Raw genomic sequence first — 23951 nt, 5'->3', positions numbered from 1 at the left:
AAGTGACTGTTGCATGGGGTCACCCAGGTCTCACCTTCCCCTCTCTCAATTTATAACCATTCAGAGAATAATCTGCCTTCCTGTTTTTGCTCCCAAAGTGGTTAACTTTACATTTATCCAACTATACTGAATCTGTCATGCAATTGCCCATCCACTCAGCTTGTCCAAGCCTTATTCTGTGTTATCCTGACAACTAACCCTGCCACTCAGCTTTGTGACATCTGCAAAGGAAGGACGGTCCCAGCAGAGGTGGCAGCACTGTAGTATAGAGTCAGGATGGAACTGTTCCGGGAGGTTTCAACAGTTTCTTTGGAATTCATGAAGTCACATAACATCAGATCAAACATGGGCGAGCAAACCTCCTGCTGATTACTCAACCCAACCTCAGCTCAGAACTCAGTCTGCAACCATGTTGAACACTAATTGGAGGAAGCACCGGGAGTGGTGGGGGGTGAGAGTGTATTCTGGGTGGAGTCCATTAATGTTAATTAAGCACCATTAATGACTGAGCTGGATGAGTCCTAAAGGACATAGCTGCTAGATGTATCTGCAGCAGGTGGTGAGGGAACCAACAAGAGGGAAAATTATACATGACCTCATACACACCAATGTGCTGGGTACAGATGCATCTGTTTATGATAGTATCATCAGGAGTGACGACTGTGTAGTCACAGTGGAGACAAAATCCCATCTTCCCATTGAAGGTAGTCTCCGCTGTGTTGTGTGACACCAAAACTACGCTAAACTGAATAGGTTTTGAACGGATCTAGCTGCTCGAGCCTTGGCATCCATGGGCAGGAGTAGAATCGGACCCCAAGACAGCCTGCAACTTCATGGCCCGAAATATTATTATTACCATCAAGCCGAGAAATAACCCTGGCTCAATGGAGAGAGCGGAAGGGCTTGCCAGGAGCAGCACCAGGCATACCTGGTGAAGCCACCAAACAGGACCATTTGCACACCGAACAGCATAAACAGCAACATAGACAGAGCTATGTGATCCCACAGCCAGTGGATCAGATCTCAGCTCTGCAGTCCTGCCATATCCAGGCCTGAATGACGTTGAACAACTTAATAACTCACTAGAGGAGAAGGAGGATGCTCCATAAATACCTACATCCTCAATAATACTTCAGCCAGATGTTCCAAGTAGACTATGCATCTTAGCCTCTCTTTACATCCCCAGTATCAATGACAGTTGTCGGCCAATTTGAGTCCTTTGATGTGATATCAACGAATAGCTGAAGGCACTGGATAATGAAGAGGCTGCAAGTCCTGAAAACTTTCTGGCAATAATCCTGAAGGTATGGTGTTCCAAAATTTGCATGCCTCTAGCCAAGATTTTCTAGGACAGATGCATTGTATTGTCCTTACCATATAAAACATTACACAGGTATGCTGTATCCACAAGAAGAAGGACAAGTCCATGCTGGCCAATTACTGCCCTATCAGCCCCTTTCAATCATCAACAAGGTGAACCAAGGAATCGTTGACAGTTGAAAAATCTGTGCCTGGATGCCTAGTTTGAATCCCACCAAAGGTACTCTGTTCCTGGCCTCATTTTGTTTTATTTATTGCCACATGGATCTTGTTGCAAAATACAGCAAAAAGTGTAATATAGAGTCACCACTCACTGGCACCATCTTAAAACACAGAAAAATGAACCAAAACAAAGAATATAAACGCAGAAAAATGAAGATATGAAGAAAGTTACCATCTTTACGGTCCTTCTTGTAAAGTGTCCCATCATGGGCCTGGTGGCCATGCACGAGACCCCTTTGCCACGCTGCTGCCACTGAAATAAATATTGCCAATCTTTGTTACCACCTTGCCTCCATCGATGCTCTTGATACCATGGGTTCTTGCTGGACCTCACCAATGCAAACACTGCCAATGCTGTTGGGTACTGAACCAGCCTAAAATGGACTCTGCCACTGCCAAGGGTCCACTTTGGGGGCCACCTTACCAATGCGGCCTTGTACTCGGCCCAAACCCCCCTCCGCTGCCACCTCCATGTATCTGTGCTGGAAACAGCCGCCACGGGGAAACCAAACCTGCCTTTGCAGCTACAGCCATCAGTCAGCGCTAGGACTGCCCTGATGCAGACACCACCAGGATCTCAGGTTCACCTCCGACGCTGCCGCCATAAGTCCACGTGGCTGGGCCTACTTCGCGCCATTGGGCCGACTCACTATCAACGATGCTGTCACTAAGACCGGGCTCTTCACTAAGAGGTAAGCAAAATGAAACAGAAGACAGGAAGGAAAGAAGAGAAGAGAGAGAAGAAAGAGAAGAAAGAAAAAGAAAAGCAGACAGAGCAGACGAGCCCTGTGCTCAGAAGTCCTATTGTGCTGCTATCTTACTGGAAGTTATAGTCTCAGCTTCAACAAGACAAAAGAGCTGAAACCATGATCAAAGGTGAGCATGATGGCAAGAAAATTTGTATTGGCTGGAGTCATACCTGGAACAAAGGAAGATGGTCGTAGTTGTTGGAGGTCAGTAGACTCAGCTCCAGAACATCTCTGCAGGAGTTCCTTAAGGTAGTGTCTTAGCCCCAACCATCTTCAGCTGCTTCATCAATGATGTTCCTTCCATCATATGGTCTTACCCTTCCCACTTGTAGAAATGTACCTCAACTGTACCTGAACCATCTTCTCTTTAAAGGAAGCCATCGTTCTTTTATCATTTTGCCTGCCGATCTTTGATTGTAGGTTAATGACTATCTATTGATGACAAAGTAAATGTGGGATAATATTCGCTATCTATCTTTTTTTTCTTTAGGTTGCAGTCATAAAGTCATTTGTGCAAAATAACACTTGTATTTTCTGAAAAACAAGCAAATATGTGACAATTCCTGGAGAGATGTCAGTCAAGTGAATACATTTGAGTTTGTCTTCTGAGATGCATTATATTGTCTTCAGAAAAGCATTTAACTGGGTAATGGATCTTATAATGGAATATTATGCATTGATGTTCCTGGACTAAATCCTTTTATATGCTATGTAAATTGTACAGCATCATCTCTGTGAAGAACTTACTACAAAATCAAAGCACATAAGAAAACTCTTTTTCTTTTTTAGCCAGACAGAACATGCTTATTTGCTACAATTTGCCATTACTAAACTACCGTTGTGAACTTTAGCTTCAGATAGAAGCTGTTCTTACCATCACTGGTAGAATCCAGTTGCCTCAATCAAATGATTTGCTCCCAGCAAAAAACTGATAGGAAAATAAAAGAATGTAATTTAAAACCATCTGCTGTTTCATAGCAGCTTTTAATCACAAAGCAAGTACATTAAAATGGTTAAATCATACTGACACTTAAGGGAGAAGCGACATGCATTTTTAATCGTGTATTTCTTTGCGTTATGATGGTCTCAAAACATTCATTTCCCAAGGTGTAATTACATGTTCATTTGTGTTTATGGTGTTGTTTGAGCAACGGCTATTAAAATAGTGGGAGAACTTTCTATTCAGAATGCCTCAGTGGGGTTAAAATCCTCCTGACCAAGCAGACTGGCAATTATTTCACTCTAGTGATACAGCGCTCCATTGCGATCGACGGCCCTATGCCCCTGAGAGGAAACATTCTGTCAGCATTGACCCTATTGAGCTCCTTAAGAATCCAATATGTTTCAATGAGATCACTTCTCATTCTTCTAAACTCCAGTGAGTACTGTACCAACCTGGTTAACCGTTGCTCAAAGGAGAATCCCTCCATATCAGGGATCATTCTAGTGAACCATCTCCGAAATGCCTCCACTGAAATAATGTGTTTTCTCATATAAGGGGACCAAAACTGCTCATTGTGCTCCAAATGTGATCTCATGTGCACCTTGTACAGTTGCAATAAAGCTCCCTTATACTCTAATCCCCTTGAAATAAAGGCCAACATTCCATTAGCCTTCCTGATTACCTGATGTACCTATGTGCTAGCTTTCTGTGTTTCATGTACAAATTCCACGCATACCAGCCAAGTCCCTTTGTGTGGCAGATTTCTGTAGTTTCCCCCCATTCAAACAATATTCTGTTCCTCTGTTCTTCCTTTCAAAATGTGTAACACCACGTTTTCCAACATTATGTTCCACTTGCCAATTTTTTTGCCTACTTACTTATCAATAGCTTGCTGTAAACTGCTGATATCCATCTCACAACCTACCTTTCCACATATTTTTATGTCATCTGCAAATCTGGCTACATTACATTCACAGATAATAGGAACTGCAGATGCTGGAGAATCTGAAATAACAAGGTGTAGAGCTAGATGAACACAGCCAGCCAAGCAGCATCTTAGGAGCAGAAAAGCACCCCCATTTCCTACCTACTAACCTCATCCAGCCCCTGTCCGTCCTCCCTGGACTGGCCTATCTCCTCCCTACCTCCCCTTTACTGGCTCCATCCCCACCTCTTTAAGTTGTCTGTCTCCTCTCCACCTATCTTCTCCTCTAACCAGCTTCAATCTGCCTCCCCCTCTCTCCCTATTTATTTCAGAACCCTCTTCCCCTCCCCCATTTCTGATGAAGGGGTTAGGCCTGAAACATCAGCTTTCCTGCTTCTCTGATGCTGCTTTGCCTGCTGTGTTCATCCAGCTCTACACCTTGTTATCACACTAAATTCACATCCTTCCTCCAAGTCATTAATATATATTGTAAACAGTTGTGGTCCCAGCTTTCATGCCTGTGGAATGCCAATGGTCATTGGTCACCAACGTGAAAAAGAACCCCTTATCCCTACTTGTTGTTTCCTGCTCATGAGCCAATTCTCTATTCTCATTCCAAAATACTAACTCCTGTTATTCTCCATAATGTGCCTTTCTTCAATGTTTCTGAGGTCTACAATTCTTGTATGACAGCTAGCACCTGCTACCTGCAAATCACACCTCCTTTAAGATGAGCAGGTTAGCTTTCAGCATTCAGCTACCAGAAAGCATTGTTGGGAAGCTGTGATTCTGGGCCCTTTACTGGTGTCTTCAATGAATGAATTTATCTGCACAAAGCAATCATTTCAAATGAGTAGCTGTTACGAAGCTGACGTGTTGTCTGTATTAGATATAATTGGAACATTTTAAACAATCATTACAATTACTGAATCAAGGTTATCAGGAGCTTCTGCATATATATCCTTGAATATTTTTAATGTCAGGTTGTTGTTGTTTCACTCTTTTCTGCCTTGCACTCACAAGTTTTCTCATCAGGGTTTGAAGATGCTGTCAGTCACTTTGCCAGAAGCTCTCATGATGCAGGGAATCATTTCCCCCCCATTGGGTAACCAGCTGATTTTCAGAGATTGTTGGATGCTTGAAGAATCTGTCTACTCGGCAAAGTTTACCTTCGATGGGTATTTGTTTGCATTGTCGAGCAGATTAAGAAACTTGCAGTGAGGTGAGAGGGATCAAACATCTCTCCAATAGCTACTTGTTTAACGGCTAAAATGAAGTGCCGAATGCTTTTCAAGGTGATACATGAAATAATTCATACAGGAAACAGTCTTCATGAAGTAAAGTCTAACAAATCACATCACTGTTTTTGATTTAATTACTGCTTTGATATTACAGGGCAGTTGTAAAATAAACAAGATTATAATGTTACTTTTGGATGAACCATACTAATAACTGGGTTCCTAACACCTCAAAGGGCAGAAGCATCAATATTGAAAAAACAAACATGAATTATAATAGTGCCAACTGCAATTACTGAGGTCACTTACCCAAGTGATCAGTCAGTTACACGCCTGGAAAAGTCACTTTATAATCCAGCATGTGTCCTTTGCCTCAAAGGGATAAGGAACAATGTGAAATGGGCACAAAGATGGCAATAGTGAAACCTTACAATCATCACATCACAGCAAAAAAGCATCTCATAACTGCTTGCTCACTCACACTACTAAAGACTAGAAATAAGAATAGGTCCATCATTCCATTGAAACATCCCTCAATATGACAGCCCTGGTAAATGGGAACACTGTTGCATCCTCTCAGTCAAGAGAAGTTGGGTTCAAACTCTACTTTTGAGATTTGAGCGCATAATCCAGGGAGACAAGTTTGTGGGATACTGAGGGAATGCTACACTGTCAGAGGTGCTTTCTTTCAGGTGAGTTGTTGAATTGAGTCTCCATCTGCTCTATATTTAGTTCATCTAGTTGTAAGCAGTGTGTGAACTATGGGTTCAAGTTCTACTCAGGACTTAAGTACAGAATAAATGCTTCCATCGCAGTGAGAGTGTTATATTGATGGAGGGCCTATCCTTTGGATCTTTGTTACATCAAGGGCTGAATTTTACCAGAAATCAACAGTGTTTCATTTTTGGTGAGTTTCAAGGAAGGTTTCTCTCTGTGAGACTTAGTGATGTTTCTCACACGATCTTCCTAAATTTATCTCATTACCTCTGCACCTAATCCTTTTGATGGCCCACTTGTCATATTCCCTGGCAAGTGGGAGAATGAGAAACTTCATATTAATAAGGTGAGATGATGTCATAATAGATATGCAAATACATGCTAATTCATGCAAATTGGCCTCTTACCACTCATTAGCAAGAATCTCATCTCATCATTCAACAGTTGTCTGGAAAGTGGAACAATTTGCTTTCATCATCATGAAGCTCCTCACTGGTCATTGCACACAACTCTTCCAACATTCTCACTGTTCAGCAGCTGGGAAGATTCATCCCAAGACTCTGGTGCTTGATTGGATGGTATAAAAGATCTCTCCGTACCACGTGAAGAAAATCAGAGAGTTTAATGGAGACCTAGTTAAGATTCTCACTTCAATCAACACTTTCAAAATTATTTCAAATTTTTATATTTTGTTTTTCTGTTGTGAGATCATGATATTAGCAAATTGGCTTCCATGTTTGTTGGCCTTACTATAATACATAGCCTTGATCAAATAATGGCTCTGACCTACAAAGAAATGGAAGTCAGTCAGTCGGCTGGACAGCTGGTTTGTGATGCAGAATGATGCCTACAGCATAGGTTTAGTTCCAACACCAACTGAGCTTACCATGAAGGTCCTACCTTCTCAATCTTGCCCTGCACCTGGAGCATGGTGACCCTCAAGTGAAACTCACCACCAGTTGCCTCAACCTAAACAGGAACAATCCTAAAGTACTTTATTTTGGGATATTCTCAATGTCTAACATAATCATACAAATTTTTAAAATTACTAAAATGAAAGTTGCCATTTTTATGGTATATATATCTAGCACAGCTTTAGAACAAAACATTTGTAAAGGAGCAGGTGTGGTAGTTTTTTACAGATATAAATTACTCCAATATACCGTAGGTTTTAAGTTTCTTTTCAAACCAATAAATTTCTATGTAATAATGCAGTGTGTGGTAATCCTCTTGAATCACAACTATCCTGGATATGAAGAGCTGCATATACAACCTATTACAAGGCAATGGTTACATATCAGTTAATAGACGGCCAGTATCGTCAGTATGCATTACTACCTCATTGAATTATCCAGGCTTCTGCAAATGAAGGTTCACACTTCAATGTGTAATTCATAACAGCTACTAATCATATGATATTGATTCTGATGCTGCAGAAGTAGGTAATGTAATTGAAATATTGTGAAAGCTTCTGAGGGATTCTATAATGATTGCTTTTTTAATCTTGTTTGCAGGTGAAGGTTCTGAAGTACATCCGTGAAGTGAATACTGAAAACATAATGTTTGTACAGTATTCTGGGTACCCAGCAGCTGAACAAGAAGATGCCAAGGATTATCTGTACCGGTCAACTTTTTTATAACATTTGTCATTGCTGTTGTTGACGTACAGGATTGTGAGTGGGGTTCAGTAGTAACATTCAAACAATGTCAACAATATTTCCTTAGTTTGGTTTAATCTTTCAATTGCAATTTCCATGTTTACTTCAGGAAAATTCTTGTGAATGGAGCTAGGCGATAATATGAAAGGGAAAGACTTGTTGCATGTATCTGACTGCTAACTGTATTAAAATGTTCAGATGTCACTTGTTTGGCTGGCCGCAGGCAGAAGGCCATTGAAATTTCTGCAACATCAAATAAAGGGATAAAAGACTCTCTAAATATTAACATTTTGTCATCATGTTTACCCAAAGATGATGACCTGACACCCAACAGTATTTTTGTATTTCTAAATCACTTCACCTCCCTTTACTTGTCTCCTCTTTCAAAGCCAAAATCCAGGACTTCTGCCTCAAATATATGCAAATATAGTCCTGTAAGACATGTCTTTGGTTTGTTTGGTGAGGGTCAAACTCCAAGTTGTTTGTTTCTTGTACACAACTGAACTGTGTTTGTGACTATGTTTATATACAAAGATATTTGTTATGAATAAAGTATATTTTGAAAAAAAAACCCAAGATCCAGCGCTATGTGCTGAGCGACATGTTAAAACTTGGGACAGATGCCATCAATGTGCAGTGGGGAGAGACTACCATCTAAGGTCTTCAGACAAAATACAAAGGGGGTCCGTTCAGTTATCAAACGCTCTCAGTGCCTCAAATGTATGTAAATAGTATCTTGCATCAGTAGCATTAGTAAATATGTATGTATGTGGAGATTTTTTTTATGAATAAAGTATATTTTTGAAATAAAGTAAACAGCCTTGCTCTTTGAACAAACTTCATGTGAACTAAAACTTGATTCATAACAAATTTTGTTATAAAATACTGTTGCATGATATCTTGGCAAGATTCTATGCATTAAAGATGTTAAGTGAATGCAATTTATTGTTACTCGTCTCTCTGCAATGTCCTCAACTGTAAATGAGGTACACAAATGTCCTACCCACAGGAATAAATGTGCAAGTGTTTCTGTGGAGATACTTCAGTTGTGCAATTTTAAGTCATAGGTTTGACAATAGGTCCATCAGATATAAGAGCAGAATTAGGCCATTCAGCCCTTGAGTCAGCTCCACCATTCAATCATGGCTGATATGTTTCTCAACCCCATTCTCCTGCCTTCACCCTGTCATACTTGATCCCCTTATCAATCAAGAACCTATCTATTTCTGTCTTAATATGGCCAATGACTTAGACTTCACTGCTATTTGCAGCAATGAGTTCCACAGATTCACCACCCTCTGGTTCAGTTCTAGTCAAGTGTTCATCTGGTGCTATTGGCAGGTAGAGTTTCGGTTTGAACTATGACACCCGTTTTTGGTTTTCCTTTCTAACTGCTCATTACTGGCTCTGAAATAAATCAAAACTTTACATCAATCTAAGTCTGCTTTTTTGTTCATGATTTCAGCTTTAATTTTAGTTCCTTTTGATTTATTTTCTTGTCCCCTCATCTCAAAAATGACAAGAACAAGTTTAAAGTTGTTCCTTGTGTAAACATGCCTGCGCCAGCAGCTCCCAGGCTTAGGCCATGCAAAATACTCACATGGAACTCAAGTTGGCTGAGCCTTAGGAATATGAAACGTTCACCCAGAAATCCCCCGGCTTAAAAGGTCATTAATGTTGAAATGATGGTGATGATGGAAAAATCACCCAGAAGAACTGTGCTATAATATTTGTATCTCTGAATCAGAAAAGTTCAGTTTACATTTTACGAAGGATTTGTGCTTTAGCAAAATCTGCCCTTGATAACTGTACTGATGAGTGGTGCATAGCGATAGGCAAAGATTTTCAGACAGATAGTTCTGAGGAAGGGTCACCGGACCTGAAATGTTAACTCTGATTTCTCTTCACAGATGCTGCCAGACCTGCATCTTCCGCAGTTCTTTCAATTTTTTTTATTTTATTCAGGACCTATCTGCTCATTCAAATGGACATAAAAAGATCATATGGGTTATTCATAAACTAAAATCAGGACATTCTCTCATTGTCCTTGACAAAATTCTTCTCTATTTGCTTGTAATTAGGCCCTGCAGTTTGCAGTTTCGCTGTCATATTTACCTCTGTAACTGCTCAAAAAGAATTAATTGAACATAGAACAGTACAGCGCAGTACAGGCTCTTCGGCCCACAATAAAATAGCTGCAATGATAATATACATCCTGAAAGAAACTTTGTTGATCCAAGATAACAAAGTGTGGAGCTGGGTGAACACAGCAGGCCAAGCAGCATCTCAGGAGCACAAAAGCTGACGTTTCTGGCCTAGACCTTTCACTTCAAGTTGTTTTGTTCCTCTTTAATTGCTCACAACAGTACAGAGGGCAGCACTGCTACTTTTGATAATGAAGAGTTTGGGAGTCCTGTTGCAGAGAGTTATATAAAAGGAGAATGCCCCTGAATGGCGTTGTTAGCCACCGCGTGGTAAAAACACAGGAATCTATTACAGGGAGAAGTGACTTCAATGCAGTTATTCAGGCTTTTGATTGCCAATGCCAGGCAAGACTGGCGATTGAAGTATCAATCTTGCTTGAATTTCTTTTGTATCTATTAACAGAGGCACAGATTTATGTAGGGAGCTGCTGCCTGCTCTGGGAAGAGCAATTTAAGAAACTCGATCTAACCATAAGCATTTTGAATACACTCTTTCGCTGTACCAAAGTGAGATGGTAACAATTTCTTGTGGGTGGAAAAGGTGACTGGGAATTATCCTGCAGTTGCCAAGACTACCATACCGCAGTGTTTCGCTACTGTTCTCTGTGAACTTAGCAGCTATGGTTGCAGAGGGCTGACCTGCCTGCATATTGTTTCTTCACTTGCAAAGACTTGCTTTTATGTAGCACCTTTCACAACTTTACAGTTGATGATATACTTTTGAAATGTAGTCACTGTTATAATGTCTGTGTAAATAATCATTTTGAATATGATCATTTCAGCCCAATAGTTCTGTTTTACATTTTGCTGACTCATTGGGTGGATACCACTGCAACAATGCATAGAAAACTTAATACAGTCTGGGACAAAACAGCTCACAGGATCAGCGAGGTAGCGGCAGGTCCCATCATGGCTGCTGACTGCCTTTCCCTGCTGCACTTTGCAGGCAGCTCCCATTTCCTGGAAATACATGACATCACCATTCGGGGGCTAAGCCCATCCCTTACCCAATTCGTGCCTCAAGATTTGAAAATAGCATTGCATGAGAGGTGTAATTGAGGCGGTGGGTTTTTGGTTAACATCACATTCCCAGCGTGCTTTAAAAATAAGGTCATTTGCCTTTTGTTACTTCTTCAATGATTAACATGTCTAGGTGTTCATCATATTCAGGGATAATTACCACTAAGGGTAAACGAAGCTGTAATGAGAAACAAAATCGTTCTACGCCTACCCCATTTAATTATGTCCATCCATTTAGTGCTGATTGCTACCACAATCTACCAGAACTGGCACTGGAAGATTTGATTGTCAATAAATTGGGTGAGAATATGAAAGAATGTCTTTTCACATTTCCTATGGCAACCTGACCAATAAAAACTCAATTAAGTGGCAAGAACAGCAAAGAACAGGCTACTTTTTTATGCTTTAATTTATGCATTAGTAACTAACTCTGAATGCATGCAACAGTACTCACATGTGGCCGATTTTATTAAAATTACTGAACCAAGCTTTTTGAGTACAGAATGTTTTGAACTCTTTGAAGCACAAATTGTGCACGTCAGTTGACATATTACCCAAGTACTCAATTTCAGTGTATACGTTTGGTATGGAACACTAAATTGTAAAGTTTGGAAGGTTTCTTTCCTGGCGTGGCATCTTTCTCAGAGCATGGATTGTGCAATCAGCTGTAGACATCGCAGTGCTCAATACATGATGTTTCCAGTGTTTTCATGATTAATTTTAATAACTAGAAAATCAGGAGCTGATTATGAGCCATGTTCTGCAATCCACGCTTCCATCTGGTGAACTCAACCCTGGGACTCTCTGTGTAACCAAACAATCTGCTTTTACACTTCACAGTTTTCTAAGACTAAAACTAGGCTGCAGTGTTTGATCGCTGCAGAAACATCAATGCACCCTGTAAGCTGCAATTACAATCAAAATACCTTTTATTTTAACAAATTATTGTTGTTCCAGTTTGTTCGTTTGAGTGAAGGTGCCAATATTGTGAAAAAAATAATTTGGATGACATGCCTCATGTAGCAATAACAAGTTAAATAGAGGCCTGGCAGTTCAAATTGATTTTCAAAGATCCAATGATAATATTTGGACATGACCTGGAAGTTCTCACCGTTTCTCACTCAAACATCCCCTTCCCAACTAATACCCTGAAAAAAAAGGAATTGATCAGGTCACACATTTTGTGAGATTGTGCTGCTCACAAATCACGATACAGCATCAAAAACTCTTCAAATGTATGTAATTAGTTGTGAATTGATTTGAACCATCCCGTCGCTGCAATCTGGCTGCATAAATGGAAATTCTGTTTGTTACATTTGTTAGGGGTTCCTTGGTACAGCACTAATGCAGAAATCTGTGAGGATTTTGTATATGACTCTTTCCTAATTGCTTAAGTTGCTACAATTGTTTTGAGTGAAGATCCTTAAGAAACCACAAAGTAGAACTCCTGTTGCTAAAGGAAAGTAAAATAGAGATTAAGCAACCACATTCAAGATCAGGAAATTGTGGGATGACTAAAATCTGGATCCTTTATCTTGACAAACACAGATGTCAGGTGGACAACATTGAGCCTTAGGAAAGGTGTGCTCCTTTCTAATGTGAAAATACCTAACAAAATTTCGTAGATAGTAGGAACTGCAGCTGCTAGAGTCTAAGATAACAAGGTGTAGAGCTGAACGAACACAGCAGGCCAGGCAGCATCAGAGGAGCAGGAAAGCTGACATTTCAGGTCTGGACCCTTCTTCTGCTGTGTTCATCCAACTCCACCACCTTGTTATAACAAACTTTCATTGCAGAAATTGGTCAGTAGACAACCCCAATGTCCATATTCTCTCACTTTATTTTCTAATAGTTCTTCTGCAAAGTAACAAACAATTGCTGTTTGCATGAAATCACTGAGAGCGTGAATTGCTTTAATCTTGTCCCATTAGCAGCTATGCAGGGTGGTCTGATAGGCATCAGCATTATTGAGGCAAGGGGATATAAAAATCATTGATGGATGATATCTGTGAGACTGATGCTTCAGAAATAGTTGCAGAGGTACAGACACCCAGTGGCTCAGAAATATGCTTTGAAAATCAATTTACATCCTGTAGCTACTTGGAAAACTCTACAAATTCCAGTTTAATTCACTAAGCAGCAAAAATTCACATTTGTCCCAGTATCAGTTATTATTCTGCAGAGGATAATTGCAAATTCTCTGGCTACTGCTTTGTCAAACTGTTCTTGCTAGCTCCAACAATACCCAAAAAACTCAACACCATTGCCACCATGTTCAATATTCACTCTCAACGTCACCGATGCAGCAATATGAATTATCTGCGAGATACAGTGCAGAAAGTCACCCAGGCCCTTTTGGCAGCATTATCCCAACCTATGATCTCTACCATCTAGAAGGACAGGAGCAATAAGGGAACACCATCATCTGCAACTACTTCTCACAAACTTTACCACCTCGACTTGGAACTAAATCATCTTTACTTCACTGTCATGGAGTCAAAACCCTGGAACTTCCTTCCCAGCTGCCCTGTGAGTGTTTATGCACGCCAAGGACTGCAGTGGTTCAAAAAAGAGGCTCATAACCATTTTTTTTCAAGGGAAACTGTAGTTGGGCAATAAATGCTGGCCTAGCCAGCAATGAATAGATAAAGGAAAATTGCAATACAACTCAAGGTAAAGCTGTATCTGCGTCATTTTTCAAGGGAGAAAAGGAGGCAAGAGAAGAAGATGGACTTTTCTGATGCAGTTTCAGGTATCTTAAGCTGAAGTTTTATTTCAATGACAGTATGGGTGAACTAGCAAGCAGCAGACACCCTAGAATTCATCATGGCTCGGCACTCTACGGATTGTTTTCCACAGTGTGTGGCATTTTAATGATCATTGTCTGGCAGCAGCCCAGTTGACAAGAAACTGGCTGGGGAAGGTGACAGGATCAGATAAGGCCACATTAGATTTGGGGAGAAGGGGAAATCAATCTGAAAAGAGAGGGCTGATTCCAGTGAGGGTAAATGGAAGCAGATCTTTTAAAGTGCCAATTGAGGTTGGGGAATTCTGGGGGTCACAGATTGGCAGTTGCTGATCTGGGGAGTGTGGACAGGTTAGGGTGTATGGGGGTGATGGAGATCACTGTTGGGGGGGGGACATTATCAAGGGATTTCCGTGGAGGGATACCTGAGACCTCCTCCAGCATCTGCAGTTCCCATTATCCCTGGAATGGGTCAGTTGGGTTGAATTCAGAGACTTTATGAGGCATCTTGTAGGGACAGGAAATCCACAATCAGGCAGGCACTCTGTAGGAGGTAGGGGTGTAAAAGCAACCATCTTCCAGATCTGCCAAGTCCTCATCTGGGTGTAACTCTTGCCCTTTCTGAATCTCAACTGTCCTGCCCAACATTGGCTGAAGAATGAGGTTTACATCCTCCTCACATTCAACGTGGTGATCTACCTCACTGGAGGGTGTGGGTAGTTCGCCGACACTCTGACCTCAGCTTATGTCAACTATGGGCATGTAGGTTTGCATTGTGGAATAGATTTTTAGAGCATTAATTGCTATCTCCACCATCATGAATCAAGGAGCTATTTTCTGTTTGTAATTCCTCCCTCTACCCACTTGTATCAAATTGTGATCATAAAATGATACAAGCTCTATTAATAGAGAAATCTTGAGATTTGAGGTAGCTGTCTAGCATCCTTCTGTGAACATCGTCCCCTTCTTTCAAACTTGCAGATACAGAGCAGCTCGCTTGTGGATGCCTCGTCTTGGCAATATATAATTCAGGGTCTTCAGGCAAACAAGAACTTTAAGGGGTGCTAATTCTTTTATCCTGAAGTGCTAAATAGAAAAATACCTCCTCATTTAGGTTCAGAAAATTACAGCACACACTGAAGAGAAATTAATGAATCAATGGGCCTTTTAAGAACTGTGCATCATTGTGATGGAAACAGCTTTCTTTCTTCTATGTTTTAAATGGGTGGTAAAGTTTTAAAGTACTCTCCAGGTGTTCCAAATATGCATTAAAGAAAACATATTATACTTGCACAACCTCTTATTATTGGAGTTGTGCTTCAAATATATTCCATGTTTTGTACATTATGCAGCTACTAAGTGGAACCAGGGATTCTTCGGTAATTAAAGTGGAGTGGGTATTGGGTGCTCCATAATGCAAGGAACAGGCACTTGAAGCATTGGGGGTGGTCCAGGCACCGAAGTTTACACGATTGGACTCAAAGAATATTCCGTAGGTGTGATCCTTTATTATTCAAAATAATTATGAATAAACACAATTCTAGCAGAAAATAATTCAATGTTATCTTAAGTAAAAGACAGACTGACATTTATGCAGCAATTTTCATGGCCATGTTTTGGTAATGATGTACTTTTTTGAAGTGTAAAGCCTGTCATAATACAGGATGCAGTAGTCAGATTGCAAACAGCAGTGATAATGGCCACAGAATCTCTTCTTGTAAAATGGATTGAGGGATGAATATTAGCCAAAAATCAGAGATAACTCCCTGTTTTTCATTGTAACAGTGCCCTGGTTTTTTTTTTAAATGCAGGTGAGAATGCTGACGGGGTCTCAGTTTACTGTTTTATGTGAAAGAAAGCAGTGCACTGGTGTATCAGTTTGCTTAAATAGATTTTGAACCTAGAGACTTCAAGGCAAGGGAGTTACCAACTGAGCCATGGCTGGCAAGCAAATGCAGTTCATTTGAACCTACATATTGATTTGTGTCCGTGAAATGATTTTAACTTCAACGTAATAGTTTACTGCATTTTAGTTTTTCACAGAAATAGAAATTGTCTCCATAAGGAAAATAAATGATTTTTCCGCAGGGATGAGCCAGTTGAGTTCAAAATATCACCGGCTGTATGTAAGGAATAAACAGGAGATACAAGAAGTAGAAAATGTTACCTCACCAGGTTCTAAGAAATGTAATGAATCACAATTGCTTGTTATGAGATCAATTAAAACATGAAGCTGTGATTCCAGCATCTGGGTTACTTCTAATTACATAAATATGTAAAAGACCAAGACAGCTATTCCCCATCCTGCACACACAGACAGCCACCAGCAGCTCTGTCACAGCATGACGCTCAGACAGCAAGCATGGTGTCATGCCATTTGTTAAGGTGCGTGAGTCTGTTAAATACTTATATCTTGATGTCACTGTACTTGGAGGAATCATAAAACTGAGGCAGAACCCACTTCAGCTATGGTGACATTTGAAGGTTACCATCTCCTGACCTTACAAGCTAAAAAAACTGGAGTTCAAGCAGTGGCATGTATTGTAGTGATTGTAACAAAAACAGCCAGGTGGACCTCATAGAATATGAGTTCCCTGATTGGGCTGTTAACCTGGTCCAATCAGGGAGCCCTGGCTCACAGGTACAAATAGGAGTGCCAGACATCCGGACCCTTTGGGAGTTGACTCTGATGAGGCTGTACCCGAGTTACGAACTTTCCACATGTGAATAAAGGAATACGTTGGCGACAGGCTGCTGGCCTCTGTGGAGTTATTTCACAAATATTTAGCAGAATTCCTTTGAATTATGTATGTGCGCGAGATGGTAATTGTATATAGCAGCTGTAAAATATAAATGACAAAATTAAAAGTACGAAGAATAAGAAGAATCCAAAACACCATCTCAAATGGAAAACAGAGGATCCAGTGAGAAATAATTCAGGGCCAATCAGGATAAAGGATAATTGTATTTGAATGGCCAGGCCTGAACCTATGCCTCTAGTTGACTGTTTGTTTTTTGGAATTATACAAGTCAAAGAGCGACCATCCAATCCATTATGTTTTTGCCAGTTCTTTGGAAGAATTATCCAATTAACCCATTCCTTTATTCTATTCACATAACCCTGAGAAAACAATTCCTTTGTAAACAATTCCCCTTTCGAAAGTTACCATTGAATCTATTTCCATAATTTTTTCAAATAGGAATTTTCAGGCCACAGCAACTTACTGCATTTAAAAATCTTCCTAATTTCCTTTCTGCTTCTTTTGGTCAGAACTTTTTTGCTTCCACAGTTGTTTGTCAGGTGCATATATTGGATGTAGAAAGTACATTCAAATTATTTTAAGTAAATTTACAGTGACCATGCCATTGTGGATAGAAATGGCATTGGGCAATGATAACACCAGACTTATTGGCATTTGATATCTGCACTGCTGAGCATTGTGGACAAAAAAAATTAATTGAAAATGATAGTAAATTACACTTCATGAAGTGAGCAACAATGATGATAAAAATAACGAATTCCTGAGTGTGATTTTAGCTGTAATCTGATCTTAAGGTCAGGATCCTAGTAATTGATATGCCCTCTTGAGGTATATGGATTTGATTTCTGACTGTTAATACCTCCCAGGTACCCATTATTTTCTCAGCTTTAAAGGTGTTGCTTCTCTATAATCTAATATAGCAGGTGGATTCATTTCTGTTTACTTTTTAACTGAAAAAGAACTGATTCTGATTTAAGTCTTACACTTGCACAAGTACAAAGTAATACAAACTTGTGCAGAACAATTTGGAATCAGACCGATGAATAATTAAAGTGGCATGTTTGAAAAGTACTGCAAAAATGCACCTGGAGCTTCAGTGACTATTTTTTCTGCAAAATATATCAATTTCAATACGCATTGTATTTATAGAAAAGTGCTTGAATCCTGAATAGCTGAATGGTAATCCATCATGCTACCATCTACATGATGGTGCAGTTACATTTACAGTTGGGTAGGATGACTGTGATTGGGGCGTCAGATTGCTGCTTCCATAAAAGATGAGAAAAGTCAAATAGCCCCAGGTAAGGATAACCAGCAATTCCCTCGATCAAGTAGATGGACAAGTTGGCAACCCACAATGCACTCGATGTCACACTATCACATTATGATGGAGGCTCTCAGCTATTCTCTTGGAAAACAGAGCTAATTAGTGTAAGTAAATGGGACTACATCAGTTCAGGAAACCTGGTCAGCATGGACATGTTGGACCGAACAGCCTGTTTGAGTGAAGTATGACTCAATGTCTCTATGAAATGGACAAGGTGGTGACAAAGGCATTTGGCACACCTGCCTTCACTGGTTAGGACACTGAGTACAGGAGTTGGGACGTTGTGTTGTGGCTGTACAGGACATTGGCGAGGCCAATGTGTTCAATTCTGCTGATACTTCTACAAGAAGGAAGTTGTTAAAATTGAGAGGGTGGAGAAAAAATTTACAAGGAAGTTGCCAGGATTTGAGTTACAGGGAGAGGCTGAACAGGCAGGGATTTTATTTCCTTGGGCTGATGGACGCTGATAGGCGACCTTATTGAGGTTTATAAAATCATGATGAGTTTGGATAAGGTGAATAGCCAAGATCTTTTTCCTCAGATGGGGGAGTCCAAAACTAGAGGGCATTAATTTAAAGTGAGAGAGGAAGATTTAAAAAGGACTGGAGATGTTACTTTTTCAAGCAGAGGGTGGCGTGTATATGGAATGAGCTGCCAGAGGAAGTGGTGGAGGCTGGTACAATTACAACATTTAAAAGGCATCTGGATGACCATATGCGTAGGAAAGGTTTAGAAGGATATGGGCCAAATGCTGTCAAATAGATCTTGGTCAGATTGCAATATACGGTCTATGTGGACAAGGTAGAGCAAAGGGTCAGTTTCCACGCTGAATAACTCTATGACTCTATGATTCTAAAGCAGCTCTTTCCAAGCTTCACAAGTACACCCACACTGCACCAGGGCAGTGTCTTAATGTGCCACAAAATCTGTAACTATCGTTGCATTCCAACTTGGAAACCCAAAGCTACAGAAGAGCAGATTACGCATCTTAGCTGCAGGATGAATGCTCAGTGCTTCTTGCTTGTGCTACTTGAACATCAGTAATCATGGAGACAGCAAAACAAAAATCAGCTTTTAGCTGACATATGTGATAAAGAAGAACTCTTAATTATTGAAAAGTATCTGTTCTACTTGTTCATTAATGTCTAATTGTTCATTGACTTGTATTTTAATTAAATATAGGACCAGAAGAGTGGGGGTGGCTCATTGTCGCAGTCTTCCTATGCTCTCTCATATGTTGGACCTGAAATCTTCCCATAAAGTGAGATCCTGATTTTCTTGTAACTCCAAGCATTTTTAGACATTAAAAAGAGAGGCTATTTTACTCTGAGTTGTTGTTGTGCCTCTGAATGTATTCTTTGCATCATTGCACATTTTAATAGAATGTGCACAGTGCCTGTCGAGTTAACACAGTGAACAAAACACTGTAAATAACAGAGACCTGTAATAGCAGGTTATCAATTTGAAACATCGGGCTGAATTTTATGGCGGGCAAGGTTTGAAATTGGCCTGACATATTTAAATAAATAAGTAAAAGTAAATTCAGCTTGCTAGCAAACATGTTGACATTGGATGGTTGGCTTGATCAGGCGAGTGATAGTGGGCAGGCCCTTTTTTTTGTGGCCAAGACTAAAATAAGCCAGAAAGAAGGTGTGACACCTCATTCAGATGATGCCTTGTGTGCATAGAGACATCTCTTCAAGGTATCAATCTAAATCCCTCCTCAATCCACCCCCACTCCTGTTCCCCTGGCTTGGGAAAACAAGTGGAAAATGGAATTTCAGACTGGAAAGCGTGAGGTAATGCATTTTGGCAGAAAGGATAGGAAGAGACAACATAGGTTAGTCCCATGTTCTATAACAATGACGGTCAGAGAGCTCTGACACTTTTAAGCATCTGTTTCTCTAGCTTTCCTCTTGTTAATTCCTAAGTCACTAAGGGCTTGCTTCTGCCATTCAGAATTACATAGCTTTTCTATAATTAACTATTTTGACTGGAATTATATGAGGAATTAAATCAAATTATGTTTACTTGTGGTTAGTTGTAAAGACTTTCTACATCAAGCAGATATTCACGTGCACATCTGCCAATATGGAATACTGCATCCGCTGTACCCGGTGTGGCTTCCTCTACATTGGGGAAACCAAGCAGAAGCTTGGGGACTGCTTTGCAGAACACTTACGCTCGGTTTGCAATAAACAACTACACCTCCCAGTTGCGAACCATTTCAACTCCCCCTCCCATTCCTTAGACGACATGTCCATCCTGGGCCTCCTGCAGTGCCACAATGATGCCACCCGAAGGTTGCAGGAACAGCAACTCATATTCCGCTTGGGAACCCTGCAGCCCAATGGTATCAATGTGGATTTCACATGCTTCAAAATCTCACCTCCCCCTACTGCATCCCAAAACCAGCCCAGCTTGTCCCTGCCTCCATAACCTGTTCTTCCTCTCACCTATCCGCTCCTCCCACCTCAAGCTGCAACCCCATTTCCTACCTAACCTCATCCTGCCCCCTTGACCTCTCCCCTCCCTACCTACCCACCTACACTCACCTTTACTGGCTCCATCCCTGCCTCTTTAACTTGTCTGCCTCCTATCCACCTATCTTCTCCTCTAACCATCTTCGATCCACCTCCCCAACTCTCCCTATTTATTCCAGAACCCTCACCCCCTCCCCCATTTCTGATGAAGTGTCTCGGCCCAAAACGTCAGCTTTTGTGCTCCTAAGATGCTGCTTGGCCTGCTGTGTTCAGCCAGCTCCGTACTTTGTTATCTCGAGTTTTGTAGTCTTGTAGTTTTGACTCTTTTAGATACATTGATTAAATACGTTATGTTTCATATTCTATACGTACTTCATCACTGCAGTTTTAACAACCAGATTATTTCTATTTACTGATTTTTTTACAGACTGTACTTTTTTATGTTGGAGCAGCTTGTCTAAGGTAGCAGAGTCATGCATTGGCAAATGATACTTTAATTCAAGGGATTTTCAGGGCATTGGGATATATCGGTTGGGACTTTGAGGATGATAGCTAATCAATAGGGAGTGGCAATTCTTACTTCAAGCAGACCTTAAAGAATTCTATTGGTGCCACATCATATCAGTAAATATCTATGCTGTTGTTAAGCCAAGCGAGACAGGCTATAACAAAAGGGATGATTATACCAAGATGTGGAATATCAGGAATGAGTCAAGAGACAGCTGGAAATGATGTCACTAAGATAACCATAAACTTTAAGCCAGTTAGGAATCAGGCATACACAGTTTAGCTAATCTAAGATTAAACATGCTGTTCCTGTGTTGGCAAACTGAATAGTTTTAAAAGTCTCTGATCGGGCACTGGGGTTAGTAGCTGGCAAGTGGTGGTTCTTTGTAGTTTGGTACTTAAGAATGCAAGACTAAAGTCAGAAGACAACAGAAATGAACAAGAACCAAGTGCCCAGACAACCAGTGAACATTTTCCAAAGTGCACCATTTGAGAAACTACTGCTTTATTAAATTTTATTTATTTTGTACTTGCTTTGGTAAACTCAAAAATTATGTGAAACTTGTGAAAGCATACTATTACCTGGAATAGGTCATGTGACTAGTAAAATCTGACATTGGTTCTCTGAAACTTGGTCTATATATAAAAAATTATTTAAATTTTACAATTGAAGGTAAAGTGAACCCCAACATCGTACGACCCTAACTGTTTTGGACGATGCTCAATTGCACTGTGATCTTTCAGGTTTCTTTTCTCCCTGAATAACCTGCTTATCTCTATAAAAATCCTACACACTCCCTCACTTCTGGATCCTTTCTAAAAGGAAACTTGTTTCTGTCTCTGTCTCCTGCGTCAAAGGGTCACCTTGCTTTCTAAAACACTAAATTGTTCACCTGAAGGTTTCTAATAAGCTAAACTTAAATGCACATAAATTTCTAGACAATCATCTACTACTCACATATCTCAGAAAATTAAATGCAATTTAGTGCAGAGAACAAATCAAATTTAAATCCAAGGTTCTGTTCAAGCTTCCAAACAATAACGTATCACATTCACATCTTCATCACATTCTTACAAGATTCTTTTAAAAGGGATTAGAGCTTTTCTGGATCATGGATGGGCAACTTTGAGTTGATGTTTGCAATTCTTGTGCCTTGAGGGGACACCCAAACGCTTCATGTATCTTGGGGGATTATAAATCTAGGAATTACTTCCAGCCGCTTTCACACAAGATCAAGATTATCCAGCTTGATGAGTAGCTGGAATCACTGTGGAGCATTGGGGAAAATTTGTATTTCCTGGGTCCTATCTCCCAGAAGGTGTTCATCTCATGGGCAGTGATATTTCAGTGTAATAAATGAATGGCCATCTACAAAAAATTTTGAAGAGGCGGGGAGGGCAGAGGTCTTCAGAATTTATACTATTCACAAACCAGTGTTTATACTAAGTAAATGATGGGAGTGATGGCACTTTGAAGGAGAGTAGTTCATATCATGGCACCAATGGGCAAAGAATTGCACAAGAGGAATCAACAAAGAGCAGAAATACAGTTGTTATTGGCAATTCCAAACTTAATATTAGGACTGAGGTTGAAGGAATGTACCCTCTCTCTTTCCCAGTTCCCTAAATCGTCAATTTGATATGTTTCCCATGTCAGCTGTAAAGAAAAAAATTCACCAGCGAGCTTTCTTTAAAAAGCAACAAAAATATTGATTAGTTGGAAAAATGAGACTTATTTGAAAAGATGTAAGAATAATGAACGCAGTTTGAAATATGGAAGTATAAATGCTCACATTTCTAAATACCTGCAGTCAATTGCTTCCCAGTTGTTCTAACCTCACACAGAGTTAAAATCATCTCCCACAAGCATACATGAACTTTATTATTGATTCTCTGAAACTTATCTGTGACAGTTTCAAGCTTAGGAAATTGATCAGTGAAAAAGCCACACTAAAATAATTTTCATGCATTGTGGCGCTGTTTAGTGTTGCTTCAAGGTTACATTGTGATCCCAGGGAAATGACAACTATTGCCCATATTGACAATGCCTTGCCTTGTCATCCTTCAGTGATGGCACCAGTGATTCAATCAATCCAGACTGAACTAACAGATAATACAGATGGAGAGTGTGAAGATAAAATCCAATACCAGGGTCCTGTGCTTGAACAAAGGGGACTACAACAGAACGAAGGAGGACCTGGCTAAAGTAGATGGAAACAAAGATTTTATGGTGGGACAGTTGACGAGCAGTGGAGGACTTTCAAAGCAATTTTTCAAAGTGCTCTGCAAAAGTATATTCCAGTGAAAACGAAGGACTGTAAGAAAAGGGGTAATCTGCCCGGGGCATCTAAGGAAATAAGGCAAGCTATCAACTGAAAGAGAAGGCATACAAAGTGGCCAAAAACAGCATGAAACTAGAAGACTGGGAAAACTTTAAAGGTCAACAGACAGCCACAAAAAGAGCTATAAAGAAAAGTAGGATAGAACATGAGAAAAAAATACTAGCACTGAATATAAGGACAGATAGCAAAAGTTTCTATAAATATATAAAATGAAAAAGAGTGGCTAAAGTAAATGTTGGCCCTTCAGAGGATGACAAGGGGAATTTAGTTATGGGATATGATGAAATGGCCGAGGTACTGAACAGGTATTTTGTACCGGTCTTCGCAGTGGAGGATGCTGATAACATGCCAGTAATTGACAAAGAAATAAAGGTAGATGACGACCTGGAAACAATCATTATTATGGAAGAGGTAGTGTTGGGCAAGCTAATGGAGCGAAGGATTGATAAGTCACCTGGCCCTGATGGAATTCATCCCACGGTACTAAAAGAGATGGCGGCAGAAATAGCAGGTACACTGTGTGCACTTTTGGTCTCCTTAGTTGAGAAAAGATGTATTGGCACTGGAGGGGGTTCACTAGGTTGATTCCGGAGTTGAGGTGGTTGGCTTAAGAGGAGAGACTGAATAGATTGGGATTATATTCATTGGAATTCAGAAGATTGAGGAGGGATCTTATAGAAACATATAAAATTATGAAGGGAATAGTTAAGATAGAATTAGAAAGGATGTTCCTGCTGGCAGGTGAAGATAGGACAAGAGGGCATGGCCTCAAGATTAGAGGGAGCAGA

The sequence above is a fragment of the Stegostoma tigrinum genome, chromosome 25 (genome assembly GCF_030684315.1).
Source record: "Stegostoma tigrinum isolate sSteTig4 chromosome 25, sSteTig4.hap1, whole genome shotgun sequence".
NCBI classification, from domain to species: Eukaryota; Metazoa; Chordata; class Chondrichthyes; order Orectolobiformes; family Stegostomatidae; genus Stegostoma; species Stegostoma tigrinum.
The sequence above is the reverse complement of the archived record's forward strand: the minus strand, read 5'-3'. Positions refer to the sequence as shown.